Raw genomic sequence first — 13,137 nt, forward strand, 5'->3', positions numbered from 1 at the left:
CCTATACCATCCCCACCTCCCTGCACCTGAAACCCACACCAGCGACCGTACCTGCGCCCTCTGGACGCATTGTCCCTAGAGATCCTTGCCATTGCGCATGCTCTCCAGTCATTTGCCCTCCTTCCCTCTCTCCCTGAGTACACACTGTATTCAGGCTGTTATACAGCTATCCGCCACATACAGAACCGCACCCTGCCCCCTTCACACACACACAGCCTTCCATCGTTTTCCTCCGCTGGGTCCCTGGGAACTCGGGGATTGACGGCAATGAGCTGGCCCATCAGCTCGCCCACGACACTCTTTACCGGGCGCCGTTGATCCCCTAGCCCAAGCCCTTGGAAGACTCACCCTGTGCCGCACCATAAAGGAGGTCTATCTCAAGCTCTGCCTCTACAAGCGCCTCTACCCTCCCTCTCATCCATCACGCACTGTGCCGGAGGCTCGCCTTCTTCGGCGCATCCAAATGAATGCTGTCATCACCTCCTCTCGCCTCTTTCTCTATCGCTACCAATCTGACCGTTCCTGTCCCAGCTGCCCCGGCTGCTCAGCAGTCGGGTTCCTATCCCCTCCTTTCTCTATCCATCACCACCTGGCTCGACTGGCTTGGCACTGAAGGGGAAGAACAGTGACGTCCGGTCGCCCAGACAGTCCACATGCTCGGCCTGTAAATTATGGCCGAATAAAGGTCTACTACTACTATTACTCCAGAGAAATATTGGAAAACTGTAAATTATCACCAGAAATTAAAAAAACCTCACGTGTAATGAACCTCAAGATGATTGCAAGAAGCGAAGGAAGTTTTGTTGAATGTATGCAATAGACATCTTTCGCTTTGCACCTCTCCCTTGATGTCGTGTCCACAGTCGTATACAACTTTATCCCTTTGAGGGTCAAATTTTAAAAAGCTTTCCCAGATGGTCAAATAAATTACTTTATTGCAGATTTTGAATGCACAAAATGCGTAAAGCCGTGAAGAAATTGTAAAAAAAAAATCAGGAATAGTATTTTGGTGTCAGCATCACTCAGAACTTCAAATTGTTCAATAGTATTTCACAGTGTGGTATTCCTTGAAACACTGGCCTACGCATAGTGCATTATCGCAGTCTGCACACATAAAACGCATGTCTGTTTTCCTCTTGGGGCGACGAGTTGTGTTGGCACACATGACATCTTCGCTGCGCGCGGCTGCCTTAGGCAGAGGTCTGAGGCACCCTCTCTGGGAAGTGGCCCGCCGACAGTCGTAGCGGGTTGTCTGCGGTACGTTTCCTGCGCCTTGTTCGTTGGATCTGGGTCTGGTACTGTTCCAATATTTGGGTCCACTCTTTCTAAACGCATCAAGCTTCATCGGGGTGCCAGTTCTCACGCGGCAGAGAATAAACGTCATGTCGAGCAGGTGAAAAAAGAACTTGTTCCACTTCAGTTTTCCTAGTGCTTTCACTGAAACTAAGATGCATGTCTACTTTGTCGATGAGTGCCATTTTCTTCATATATTCAAGTACACATGCAGGCCTTTTTTTTTCTTTTTCTCCGGTCGCTCTGTCCACCTTATCGGATTCTTGCATCTAGAGTCCATGCACTGATGTCAAAAGAGTGACCTCGTGCTTGTTAAACCATTTCAAGACAAGCAGACAGAGTGTTTGTGTGGAAGCTTTCTATTTCACCCTCCTTCGTTTTTTTTAAAGAGGGCAGGCCCTTCCTGTTGATTTGCACAGTTCCGCATGCATTTGTTCTGTTGCTCTGCAGAAATTCAAACAGCACTGGGCTCGTGTACCAATTGTCCACAAACAGAGAGTGTCCTTTTCCAAGGAAGTCTGGTAGAAGGTCAGCAACAACAGAGCTCGCATAACCAAGCTTTCTTTTGGCCAGGCTAACTGTTGCTCCTGTATAAACTAGAAACCTTAGTACATATGCAGTTTTCACGTCACACCATCATGAACATCTTCACTCCGAACCGGTGTCTTTTGGATGGTATGTACTGCCGGAATGAAAGGCGGATTCTCCGAGGCATCAGCCACTCATCTATGCATAAATTTTGGGATGGAAGGAAAAGTCGAAAATTTTTCCTGAATGGCCTCCATGACAACTCTGATGGCCCTTAGGCGATCGGATTGCTCTGTTATCGAACTGAAGTGCTGGACATACAGCAGAACAAAGTGGTTTACAGAAAAAAACTGGGTCAGCAGCATCGGGTCCATCGACCAATAGTCTCGCAGGGTGTCCGTCCACACCAGGCCCATAAGCAGCACTATTACCTAGAAGCAGTAAAGCTCCGGGAGGTCCACGGCTGCCCAGGCTTTTAGCCACAATGCGCCGGAGTGACATGCGCCTGTTTTTTAACTACCGTACTTGTTATGACAATGAGCAACACATTCTTCATAAAAAAAAAAGTTTTAAATAATCCAATTCGGGTGCTTCTGGCAGGAGCAAAGAGGCCGCAACCTGCCGTGATTGTGAGCCGTCGAAGGTGAAAACAGATGGCGAAAAATCACCTGCGTGATGAAGTATTGCGTGCCTCCACTGCGATCAAGCAGTGAAACCCAAACAACGAAGGGGGTTGCCGCAGCCGGCACGACATGCTGCAGCTAGAAATCGGTTCTGTTTATCTCCGCAAGAAGGTAGCACAATCAAATTTCACTCTTCTTTTAAGTCCTAGGAGGTGGCAGCACCTCCCGGTGAGCATACGTAATTATGGCGCAAAGTTTCAAATGGAGGGTTGAAACTGTTCCCGTACGGCAAAGACCTTGCGGGACGGAAAACCGCCCCCATACATGTACGGCATCAAAGGGTTAAGGGGCTCTGAAAGGGGCTCTCAATAAAGGCGCGGTGTTCCTGTTAAAGGATGCCGCTTAATGAATATCCTCAAGCAAGAATTTTTTTTTTAATGTGCTTTGTAGAAGCTGACTTATCTGAAGTCAGAATATGAATTTCAGCGTCTTCACACCCTTTCCCTCTCCTCTAGTCAGTTTTTGCAAGCTGAAATGTCAGCACTCGTAACCCGGCTTCAATGCTGGAGCAGACCTTCCTGCCCCGCAGGAGCTACGCGGCTTACTGGCCGTGGCCATGGTAGCTGCCTGTCGTCTGAAAGAGCCTAACCAATAGCCATCTCTGAACTTGTATACACAGGAGCGTGCAATGGGGGAGGGTGCGAGCATGAAAAAGTCGCTGAAAAGGGCTCGCCAACTTTGGCGTGTGATCATGGGTCTTCTGCTGCGAGTAGAAGTGTACTGCTTGGCTCAGGTGTTCGTGACACCATAATGCAGTGATTGAGCGAGTTGATGTGATCTTGAAAGGTGTTTCTGAGCCGCTTTAAAGGGGCTCTGAAACACCTTCTGAGGAGAGCACATGAACTCACTCAATCACTGCATTGTGTTGTCATGAACACCTGAGCCAAGCAGTACACTTCTACTCGCAGCAGAAGACCCACAATCACACGCGAAACTTGGCGAGCCCTTCCCGGCGACTTTTTCATGCTCGCAGCACCCTCCTCCGTCACTCGCATCTACGTAGACAAGGTTAGAGACGCCTATTGGTTAGATTCTTTGAGACGTCAGGCAGCGACCAAGGACGCGGCCAATAAGCCACGTAGCTCCGGCGGGTCGGGAAGCTCCGCTGCCAGAAGTGGGCCCGGTGGAGGAGCGCCGACCTTCCAGCGTGAAAAAAGTGACGAGAGGAGAGGGAAAGGCGCGAACATGCTGAAATTCAAATTTTGACTAAAGATAACTCAGTTTCTACAAAGCGCATTAAACAAATACTTGCCGGACAATATTCGTGAAGCAGCGTAATTTAACATCCCTGGCATACCACCCCTTTCAGAGCCCCTTTATGTCTGCAGTGAAGATGTGCCCACATTCAGGACTGCCGCACAGAATTCCTCCATGACAAAAAGTAGTCTTGTTAAAACTTTTCCTGTTGCCTAAACAAGAACCTAATCACAAGGCAAAAATTATAAGCTCTAGAATTTTGATGCCTGGTTTGTTTAATATAGTCAAACGTTAAAAAGCTGATTTCGTTTACTGTTGCGTTTGGCCAGCGGAGTAATACAGGACGCCAAGGACCATGGCCCAGTGTTACCAACTGCAGCTTTTTCGGCCTCGCCAATTTTGGCCTCTGCAGCTTTCTCACACATGTAGCAAATTTCACTTCCACCTCTCACAATTAGGGCCATCTCAGTACATGCAACACCTGCTTCACAATGCTTTCAGCAACCAACTGTTTTGCAGTGTTACAAGTTGGGAGAGGCTCATACTAAGGTTCCCCAAGAGAAAATTGATCATGGAGGTTTACTACTATATTTTTTGCCATTGGCACTGAAGAACACAACGGCAGTCAACTACTATGTGTGTGTTTTTTGGGGTTTTATGGCACATAGGCAACCAAGGCCACCATGCGCCAAGCGCGAAGTTTAATATGTTCGCTTGGTGGGAAGGAGTTGCCGTATTTACACAATTGTAATACCCCTGTCACATGGCGTTCCTTAAAGGCCTTTCCAGCAAAGGCACCTCTTTTAACCAAAGGAGCGAAAGCTCAAAGGAGCAGGGACACAGCAACATGGTGCAGCCCGAAGGTGGAACAGCCATTGAGGCTTAGCACCCGCTGCTCTGCTTGAGGCGGCTAACACGAGTTTTAAAATTAAAGTGGGGAATTATATTCACTCGTTGAGCTCAGGCAATTGTTTATTCTAACTGCTTCCTTAAAAGAACTGCAACAGCTACGCCCATCAGCAACAGCAGGTTTTGTGTATTGCCTTGTCCCCCAGGGGCAGTCGATGTTGATGCAACACTTTTACTGTCTTGAAATCTGGGGATAAAATATAAACACCCATAGAAAAAGCAAAGCCAGAAACAACATTCGTATTTTTTAAAGATGTTTTCAAACATTGTTGGCTGCATCTATTTTTTTTTCATCGCTTTTACTTTTTGGCATGCTGATCGCAGGTTCTTGAAGGCTGCATCTTTGGGCTCCAAAGGTCCCGGACGGGCGCCTTCACCTCCAAGGCCCTTAGCGGCAAAGACGCAAGTCGACCCCCCGCCTCCTTTCGCATGTCAGAAAAGAAAAAAAAAGCCCGGCGTGCCCGTGGGCACATTCCACAACGAAAATGTATTAGTCACTGGACTACTCATCCACATTTGCACCATTTTCCCCACTAGTACAGCCGTCGTCGTCACTGCTGCGGTTCCACAGCACGTCATCCTAACGCCGGCGTCCAGCCAAAACAAGTACTTCACTAACAACCACAGCGCGTTGTCGTCGCGCGAAATCCCGTGCATCGCAAACAACTGCACCCCGACATCGCGTGGAACAGCTGAAAATTTTACGTTGCTGCAGCCACCACACCTGCATCACCAGTCTCGAAACATTGAACTTAAGACCCTGCGCGTAGTTCATTTCTTCGGCGCAAACAATGACAGCCATCTTGAATATACCATATTTACTCGAATGTAACGCGACTACGAATGTAATGCGAGGGGTGCCTTTACAAGCCACCCAGCGGGAAAAAATAAAACCACGAATGTAACGCGAAGCGTAAGGATGCAAGACAAAGTACCTTTAATAGACATCGTGGCAAACATGTCCCCACTTTCGGAGTCCTCCTTTTCGCTATCGAAGTCTCCCGGTAACTTCTGTCGTATCGATGTTGTTCGCCGCAGAAAGAACCCATTCCTCTTCATGAACGTTTGGGCCCACCCATGAGATGCTCTGCACTTCCCACCTCCCGAGCAACGTCTCTAACTTTCCAATGGATCAGCTCGACACTGACCCCCATGAGATGGTTGCGCTACTCGATAATAAAGTCTGCCACTTTTTCTCCAGCTCGATGTGATGGCTGTGGCGAGGCCCACTAAATCCTTTGCGGTCGGGCTCACATTTAAAAAGCCCCTCCCACTGCAGCCGCCATCCGTGGATGGTTGACTCGTTGAGGTCAAGTCTTCGAGCTGCCGCAGAATTCCCAACCTCTTCAGCTAACATGTTCGCTTTTCTGTTAAAACGAACGTTGCCACAACACGACGCGACGACGCATTCAGTGCGAGGCCGCAACAAACACAAAAAAAATGACAGAACAACAATGCTTTCACTTTGCATGGATGAGGATTTGGCTTCCATGCTGATTGCTTTGAAATAGCTGCACCGCAGCTCTGCAATAGGCCAATCAAAGTGCGGTATTTGATCATAACGTGAGGGTGGACTTTAAGAGAAAAAAATAGTGGAAAAAAACTCGCGTTACATTTGAGTAAATACGGTAGCAATGAACAAGTGCCGAAAGCTTACTGGACCTGAGCACTAATGACAACTGAGAAATGTTCACTGATATCACAGTACATGGGCCTCTAAATTTCTCCTCCATCAAAATTTGTCCGCCACAGCTGAATTATTGTTAATATCACATTTCTAAGCACTGTAAAGCTACAACGTGAATGTATACGCCGTGCACATTATGATGGCTGTGCTACCTGTCAGGAAGCCTGCAAAGCATGGGTGGGCCAGGCCGCATGTGCAGCTTTCCCCATCCGTTTACGATGTGCTTGTGTTTTCATAGCTTACATCATCTGCAGTACTGATTAGCCGCAAATCTATTTTCATATACACCTTCAGTGACATAAAGGAATGTATTAAGAATAGTTGCCGGGCCAGTTGGTGCATGATCTCACCGATGTGTGTGTGTCTTTCGCTGTCCCGTGTAAGCGCACTGTTTTTCGGTGAGATAAAGGAATGTACTTCTGCACAGCTGGTTGCTCAAAAACTGATAAACTGCCCAGGAACACGCTCTTGTGACTTCTCCGCACCTTCCCTCAACAGCAGCAGATCGCGGCTGTTTAACAAGAAAAACAGAAATAAACACTCTAGCATGCAAACTGAACCCGGCACAAACTTTTGTTTTTGTACTTCTGTCCCCCAACCACCATTCAGTGATCGTTCTCACACGAAGTGTCCTCATTAAGGCTCGCAAAATGCAGAACAGGCGCACTGTTTGCAAATGCGACACATCGCCCTCCTTTCAATGTGTGCTTTTAAAGAAAAAAAAAAGTTGAAGTGAGAAGCTGAGATGGGGGATGCGGAGCCAAGTTGTGAGTGGCTCACTGTTTTCTGTATGCTTCTAACAATGATTTGGCTATATTGAGAAACAAGTGACTGCTTAAAAGAAAGCACCACACAAGACCGTGTACCCACGTTTATCGTGGCACTGACTGTCGCTCCATACTTAACACTTAAATGCAGCCTGTCACTTTAAAATTATCGATGGACGCTCTCCACTATATAAATGATGATAATCTGCCAGGCCGACTGCACTGTTTATTACCACGGCCACTCGATCTCAAGCGGCTGTATTATTGCACTTGCATTTGTGAGCGCTGTACTCTTTCTCGAGACATTCCATTGCTTGCGAGCGCTTTGTAATATGACTTCATGGCAGTCCAAGAAGCTTGAACTTCAGAGCTACGGTGCCAGTAGCTAACACACATACTAGTCATGCTGCCCTGCAAGTGTTTTACGTGCCATGCTCAATTTCACTAACTTAACAGACCTTCGTTTGCATTGTTACTGCTTGGAATGTTGCTGGCCTCTATTTATTATGTTTGTGCATGAGATGGAATAGACCGGACTGGACTGGACCACCTTGTCTGTACAACAGATACTGCACCTAGAAAGCCCCCTTGCCATGCGAAGCGAATGTACCCTCCCTTCAAATGCAAACTCAAAAAAAAAAAAAAACGGTTTGCCCTGGTCAGTAGGGACACCGTTTCAGCGATATGCCTTTCTGGTACAATCTCAATGGCTTGCCCCGAAAAGAGCATGCATTCACTCCGCACTTGTAACGAGCAAAACTTCAAATATGCATACAGCAAACCAATTGAAAAGAATTCTTTCGTCAGAAGGTCGATTTCTGTGCCTTATCAGGCTGACCGCACAATTCAACAGCGGCAATTAAATTAGACTCTTGTAAAGAATTTGAATATTTAGCTTTTGCACGTTAATTGCAGTATAACAAGCTACATAGCTATAAAATGTAATATGTCAGCATTCCTTCAAGTGATGAACACAGTGACGCACGTGAAAGCGAGGCTTGTTTCATCTCAGTTCAGCAACAAATACGTAGTTACCACCTAAAAAACGGCAATCAGTTTTACTTGCGAATTATTAAGTGCATTAGTTCTTCCCAGCTTTATTTTCACTGCCTTTACACAACCTCGCACCTGTGTCAATCAGAAGTCCATTGACACAGCCTCAAAACACGAGAAATCTACACTTTCAGTGTAAACAGGTGAAAATAGTTCACATGACAAACAAATGAGAAAGATTTCTCATTGGATAAATGCCTGTCAGCAGAGACGACATACTATGATCAGCTGCTCATCTAGCAAGGGCCAGCGATGCTCGCCCGTGGCAAACATTACCATCCCTCTGCGATGTAACGTCAGCAACATGTCCACTCTCATGCAGCGCGATTCCCTTGCGCATGCTTTCGCTGCAAAATTAACTGTACAGTATGCCCACGGGCAGCAAATGACGCATGCGCATCTCTGTCAAACTTGCAGTGGAAGCGGGAAGCCGCAGTGAGTGGCCCACCTACGGTTCCAACAACAGCCACTAGGAGAGAGAGAGAGAGAAAGACGAATGGAAAGGCAGGCATTTATCCAATGAGAAATCTTTCTCATTTGTTTATCATGTGAACTATTTTTGCCGTTTACACTGAAAGTGTAGATTTCCCGTGTTTTGAGGCATATAGCAAAATGTATGGCTATATCGTCCAAAAATTAGCAGTCACATGCGATAGATCGAACTTCGGGCGATACCGGGCGACTCAAGAAGCTGGCTCTCCCTCAGCACATCTCCGAAGGTTAGCTTTCCTGCATGGACTTGTGGGTGCTATTGGTGCTACGTAGCACGCGCAGACCAATGATGACGTGGATTTTCCGTGACGTAGGCACTGGGCGCGTACCCAGCCAACCAGGGTACATATTCAGAGTTTGTGTCATAATAAAAAGACTCATGATCTGCCGTAGCGGCTACACGATTGGTCGAAATGCCGGAAGCGGATGTGGTGGTTCGGATGCAGCGAAAAGGGTCGAAGAGGTCAGACACATAGCGTATGCTCTTCCAGCAGCAGATGCTCGAAGACAAACAACATGGCGGTGCGCTCTGAAGCGGAGCCTCTCGCTTCGAAGTGAACTCTTCGGAGTTACTGCGTTTTTCGGCCCTTGAACTGGCTATAAACTGGGTACGGAATTTTCGCTTCATCTTACCTTGCCCAAACAAATTGGATGGCCGATAAATTTGGCCTGTTTTTTATTTTGCTGGACGATTCGGTACCTTCTTGGCCTAACGAGCACCGGTTTGTTGTAGAAATTGTTCTCTTCATTCAAACCGGATGGCACCACTATCACTGGAGTTATCTCGCCTGCGTATATTGAGTGATGTAACATAAATCATATTGACCTGCAAAATACTTGCGTTTACTGCACGCAAATGTGCATTTCCTATTCTAGAACTCTCTATTAGCTGTTTAAGCATCCTGCATCATGCTCATGTGTAATGTCTGCAGCGTGAAACCACTGATGTGCGCGGATGGTCAGTCGCCAGCGACGTGCTGCTACACCGACGCATTTTACATGCGAGAGGTGGTTTTTCGGCAGCCGCGGTAGTGTGGCTCTGCATTGAGCTCACGAGTTAGCTTGCAAGTTAGTTATCAGGAGTCAGTCTGGGCATGCCTGCACTTCGTACCGTGGCGAACATATGAAAACTTCGTCTGCGAAGTCTCCCAACGCACCTATGAAAAGAAACACAGCAAGATTTTTTTTAGCTCATCCCTTTTATTTATTGGCAGCAGAAAAATTAAAAACCTATCAGTGGCATCTCACGGTTCTTGGAGTGCCTGCATAAAGGAATGAAAAGCGTAAATTACCGTCTGCAGCAACTCATGTTCAGCGATGTTGCAGGTGGCAATTCGTCACGGCATCTTGGTTCAGCACGGCACGGAGCGCGCATTCTGCAGAGAGTGAGTGCATGCCACAAATTTTCCTCTCTGTTCCCTTTTACCCTCAAGATAAATGTAAAACGCAGTGTTGTGTGAACAAGCTAGCTACCTTGTATTCACCATTGGCGATCGACGGCTGTAGCGGCCGCCTTCTTTCCCTGAAAAGCCATGCGTAGTTGTGTACAATATTTTCTTCTTTAAGTACACCTCCGGCCTTTACGGTGCAGAAAAAGGTATCTGAGCTATTATTTCTATTTGTTGAAGTCCACTGGGCAAATAAAGCACTTTCCATATTACCCCTTTACAGTGGAATCCGATGGGCAACACAACTTGTGGCTGCATGTTTCTTCTCTCGCATTGGTCTCATTCCATTTGTTGGCAAAGAGCAAAAGAGCCGTTGGACGTTTCCCTGCTGCAATCACAATGCAGTGACATCCTGCCGCTGCTCACAATCTCAAATGAACAGACATCCGCTTCTGGCGTTTTGACCAATCAGGTGCGGCCACTGTGACAGATTGTGACGCTTTTTATTCTGACACAAACTCTGAATACAGCCCTAGAATAAGTGTCTTCAGCACGTTGAGTCAGTTGTACCCGCGTTGTGATGCAGTTCACACGTTCGGTGCATTGTGTGCCAGTGGAAATTTCGCACGTTTTTTGTTGTCTGCGTGCATGCGCGATGGCAGCCACGAAACAGCAGAACTTCCCCTTTTCCATGAAACTAGAAATAATCAAGCGAGTTGAACAAGGTGAGAAGAAATCCAAAGTTGTTCGCCACCAACATGGATGGGTCAACGAAGTTTTGACCACTTGTGATCGGAAAAAACAAGTCTCTAGTCTCTACGATGCTTGAAGAATGTGCTTCCGGTGCTGGCAACCCACAGGTCCAATCAAAGAGCGTGGATAACCCGCGAACTTTTTCGCCAAATGGCTAAGACCTTGGAACGACGACTTGACAGGCCAAGGTCGCTATGAATCTGTTTCCACCGCTGCAGCGCTAAGCAACATTGCACTTCGCTTCCTGCCACCGAACGCAACATCGGTGCTTCAACCCTTGGACCAGGAGATAATCCACGTGATGAAGGTTGGTTTTAGAAAACATCTGACTGAACGGCCCCTGCAGAACCAGAGGACTAGAAGAGACCCAAAAATCGAAGTCTTAGGCGCCCCATCTGTTCTAAGTGGGCCGTGGAATGATGTAAAGGAAACTATACAGATCTGCTTCCAGCACTTTGCTCTCTGCTCTCCCGGAGAAGACGAAGCAAATTCTTTGTCCGGTGAACTTGATGAAGGTGTCGCAAGTCTCGATTTGTGGAACCACCTGTTGCTGGTGTTATTTGCGACGGGCAGCCGCAGGCGACATCGTCTCTACGGACGACGACAGAGACCGCGGGACAGCTTCCGGACAACGACATCATTGCAGACGTCGCGGATAACAAAAACACCACTGAAGCGAATTGTGATGAGGACTTAAAAGAACGTATGCCCCCGTGCTTTGACGTGCTCCGTGCGCTCAGCATGGTTCGTCGCTAATGTGCGTCGATAGAAAACTGCGGTCTCAGCTGTTCGGAGTCCACTGATAAACATTTAAAAATGTGTTCTCTCCGAGGCAATAAACATGAAGAAAAAAGAAATTCATGGCTATTTTGCTCAACAATCTGCGCATAACAAGTGGCTATCAAAGAAATTCATTTTTTTCATCTCACTATGCTTGTACGATGTTAAACTTACTGCCACTTTCATATCAAATTATATGTTATATCGAACTCGCATGCATATTTTTGCAAGTTCAATGTATGCAGGTTTGAGTGTATAACCAAATAAGGCGTAAAACAGGATAGTTAGCCACACAGGGTTAACCCTAGCCGCCAGGAAAAGAAAGGAAAGCCAAGAAGTGGGCACAAGACAGGAAAGTTAAGAGAAGGGATAAGAAAGTGAGACTGAGGGGAGGATGGGAAAACCAAAGACCAACCACTGTTTCAGATGAAAACAACCTGTTGCTCAGAGCCTCTCGGAGACCACTTTCTTTTTCCCAACAGTGCCCCAGACCAAAAATCTTTAGTATAAGCAAGACTGCGCTTTCCTTGACTTGAAGTTCCACCTGCAGTTCCTCCTTTTTGCGCTGTCCGCAGCACAGGTTTGGCAGCGCGCCAAGATGCTGTGGGCCAATAACATCAGGGAGTTTATCTATTGAAGGGTGCTCAGGCAGGGGTGGATCGCTTGGCAGGGTGCAAAGACACTGTGCATCCTTGACAGAAGCGCCAGTTGCGGTGGCTACATGCATGGCGTAACACTTACATCCATGGGGGAATATATGGGTGTGTTCTTTTTGCTTTTTTTTTATACCGGTCCAGATATAATAGGATCCAGATGTGATTGTTTTTTTGTTTTGTTTTGTTTTTTCAATTTCATTATAAGTGGATTGCACTGTAGCTACCAATAAAATTTTGGGCATCTAGAGTGTTCATCACAGACTGAACATGCAAGGCCAATTGGGCTGACGCTCACTTTATGCTCAGATGTCTAAGTGGCACCATCATGGTTCGCCAGTCTCTTGCATCCAGCAGCTTCAGCTCCCCAGGCATGCACTTGTCGAATCTGGCACTGCTGTCTCATCTTCCTGGCATCACAAGCTCGCTCGTCAGAATCCGCTCACCACGAAGATTTCATTCCATAACAAGACTGAGCTACTCTGAATCCTTACACAGCTGCTGCTAGCGCTCACATTCATGGCAACAAACACAAAATTCTCCTCCCCAGGACTGCTTCAGTGACCCATCTCTGAAATGGTAGCAAGTGAATGAGAGATTGGCACGTTCACAAGCTACACCCATGAGCCATGTGCTACCACATCTGTAAGTGGTGGAGGTGAAGCCACCCTCTTTGTACTATCAGCAATGAATGAAACACAAAAATAAAACTGAAGCGTCAACACAAAAACACCGACATATTAGCTCCTGGAGAGCAAATACAAGCGAGGTTGATTAACACTTCTGTTGAAGAGTCTTTGCACCTTCCAAGTGAGATCACCCTCCGCTAGAGTCTTCGAACCTTCGAAGTGAAATTACCCTCCGCTAGTAGTAAACTTCCCCCAGCTAAGAGCTTCTTATTTTGCTGTCTGTAGCTGAACTGTACTGTTCGCATTTCATTTCTTGCTGATAGTA

General features: G+C 47.0%; 1 pseudogene across 1 annotated transcript in view; it reads right to left on the reverse strand.

Moving 5' to 3' along the window:
• Positions 1-13,137, reverse strand: part of LOC144112528 (carboxy-terminal domain RNA polymerase II polypeptide A small phosphatase 1-like) — a 63,007-nt pseudogene that overhangs the window by 25,362 nt on the left and 24,508 nt on the right. The window lies entirely within an intron of this gene.

This window comes from Amblyomma americanum, chromosome 1 (assembly GCF_052857255.1).
Source record: "Amblyomma americanum isolate KBUSLIRL-KWMA chromosome 1, ASM5285725v1, whole genome shotgun sequence".
Lineage (NCBI taxonomy): Eukaryota > Metazoa > Arthropoda > Arachnida > Ixodida > Ixodidae > Amblyomma > Amblyomma americanum.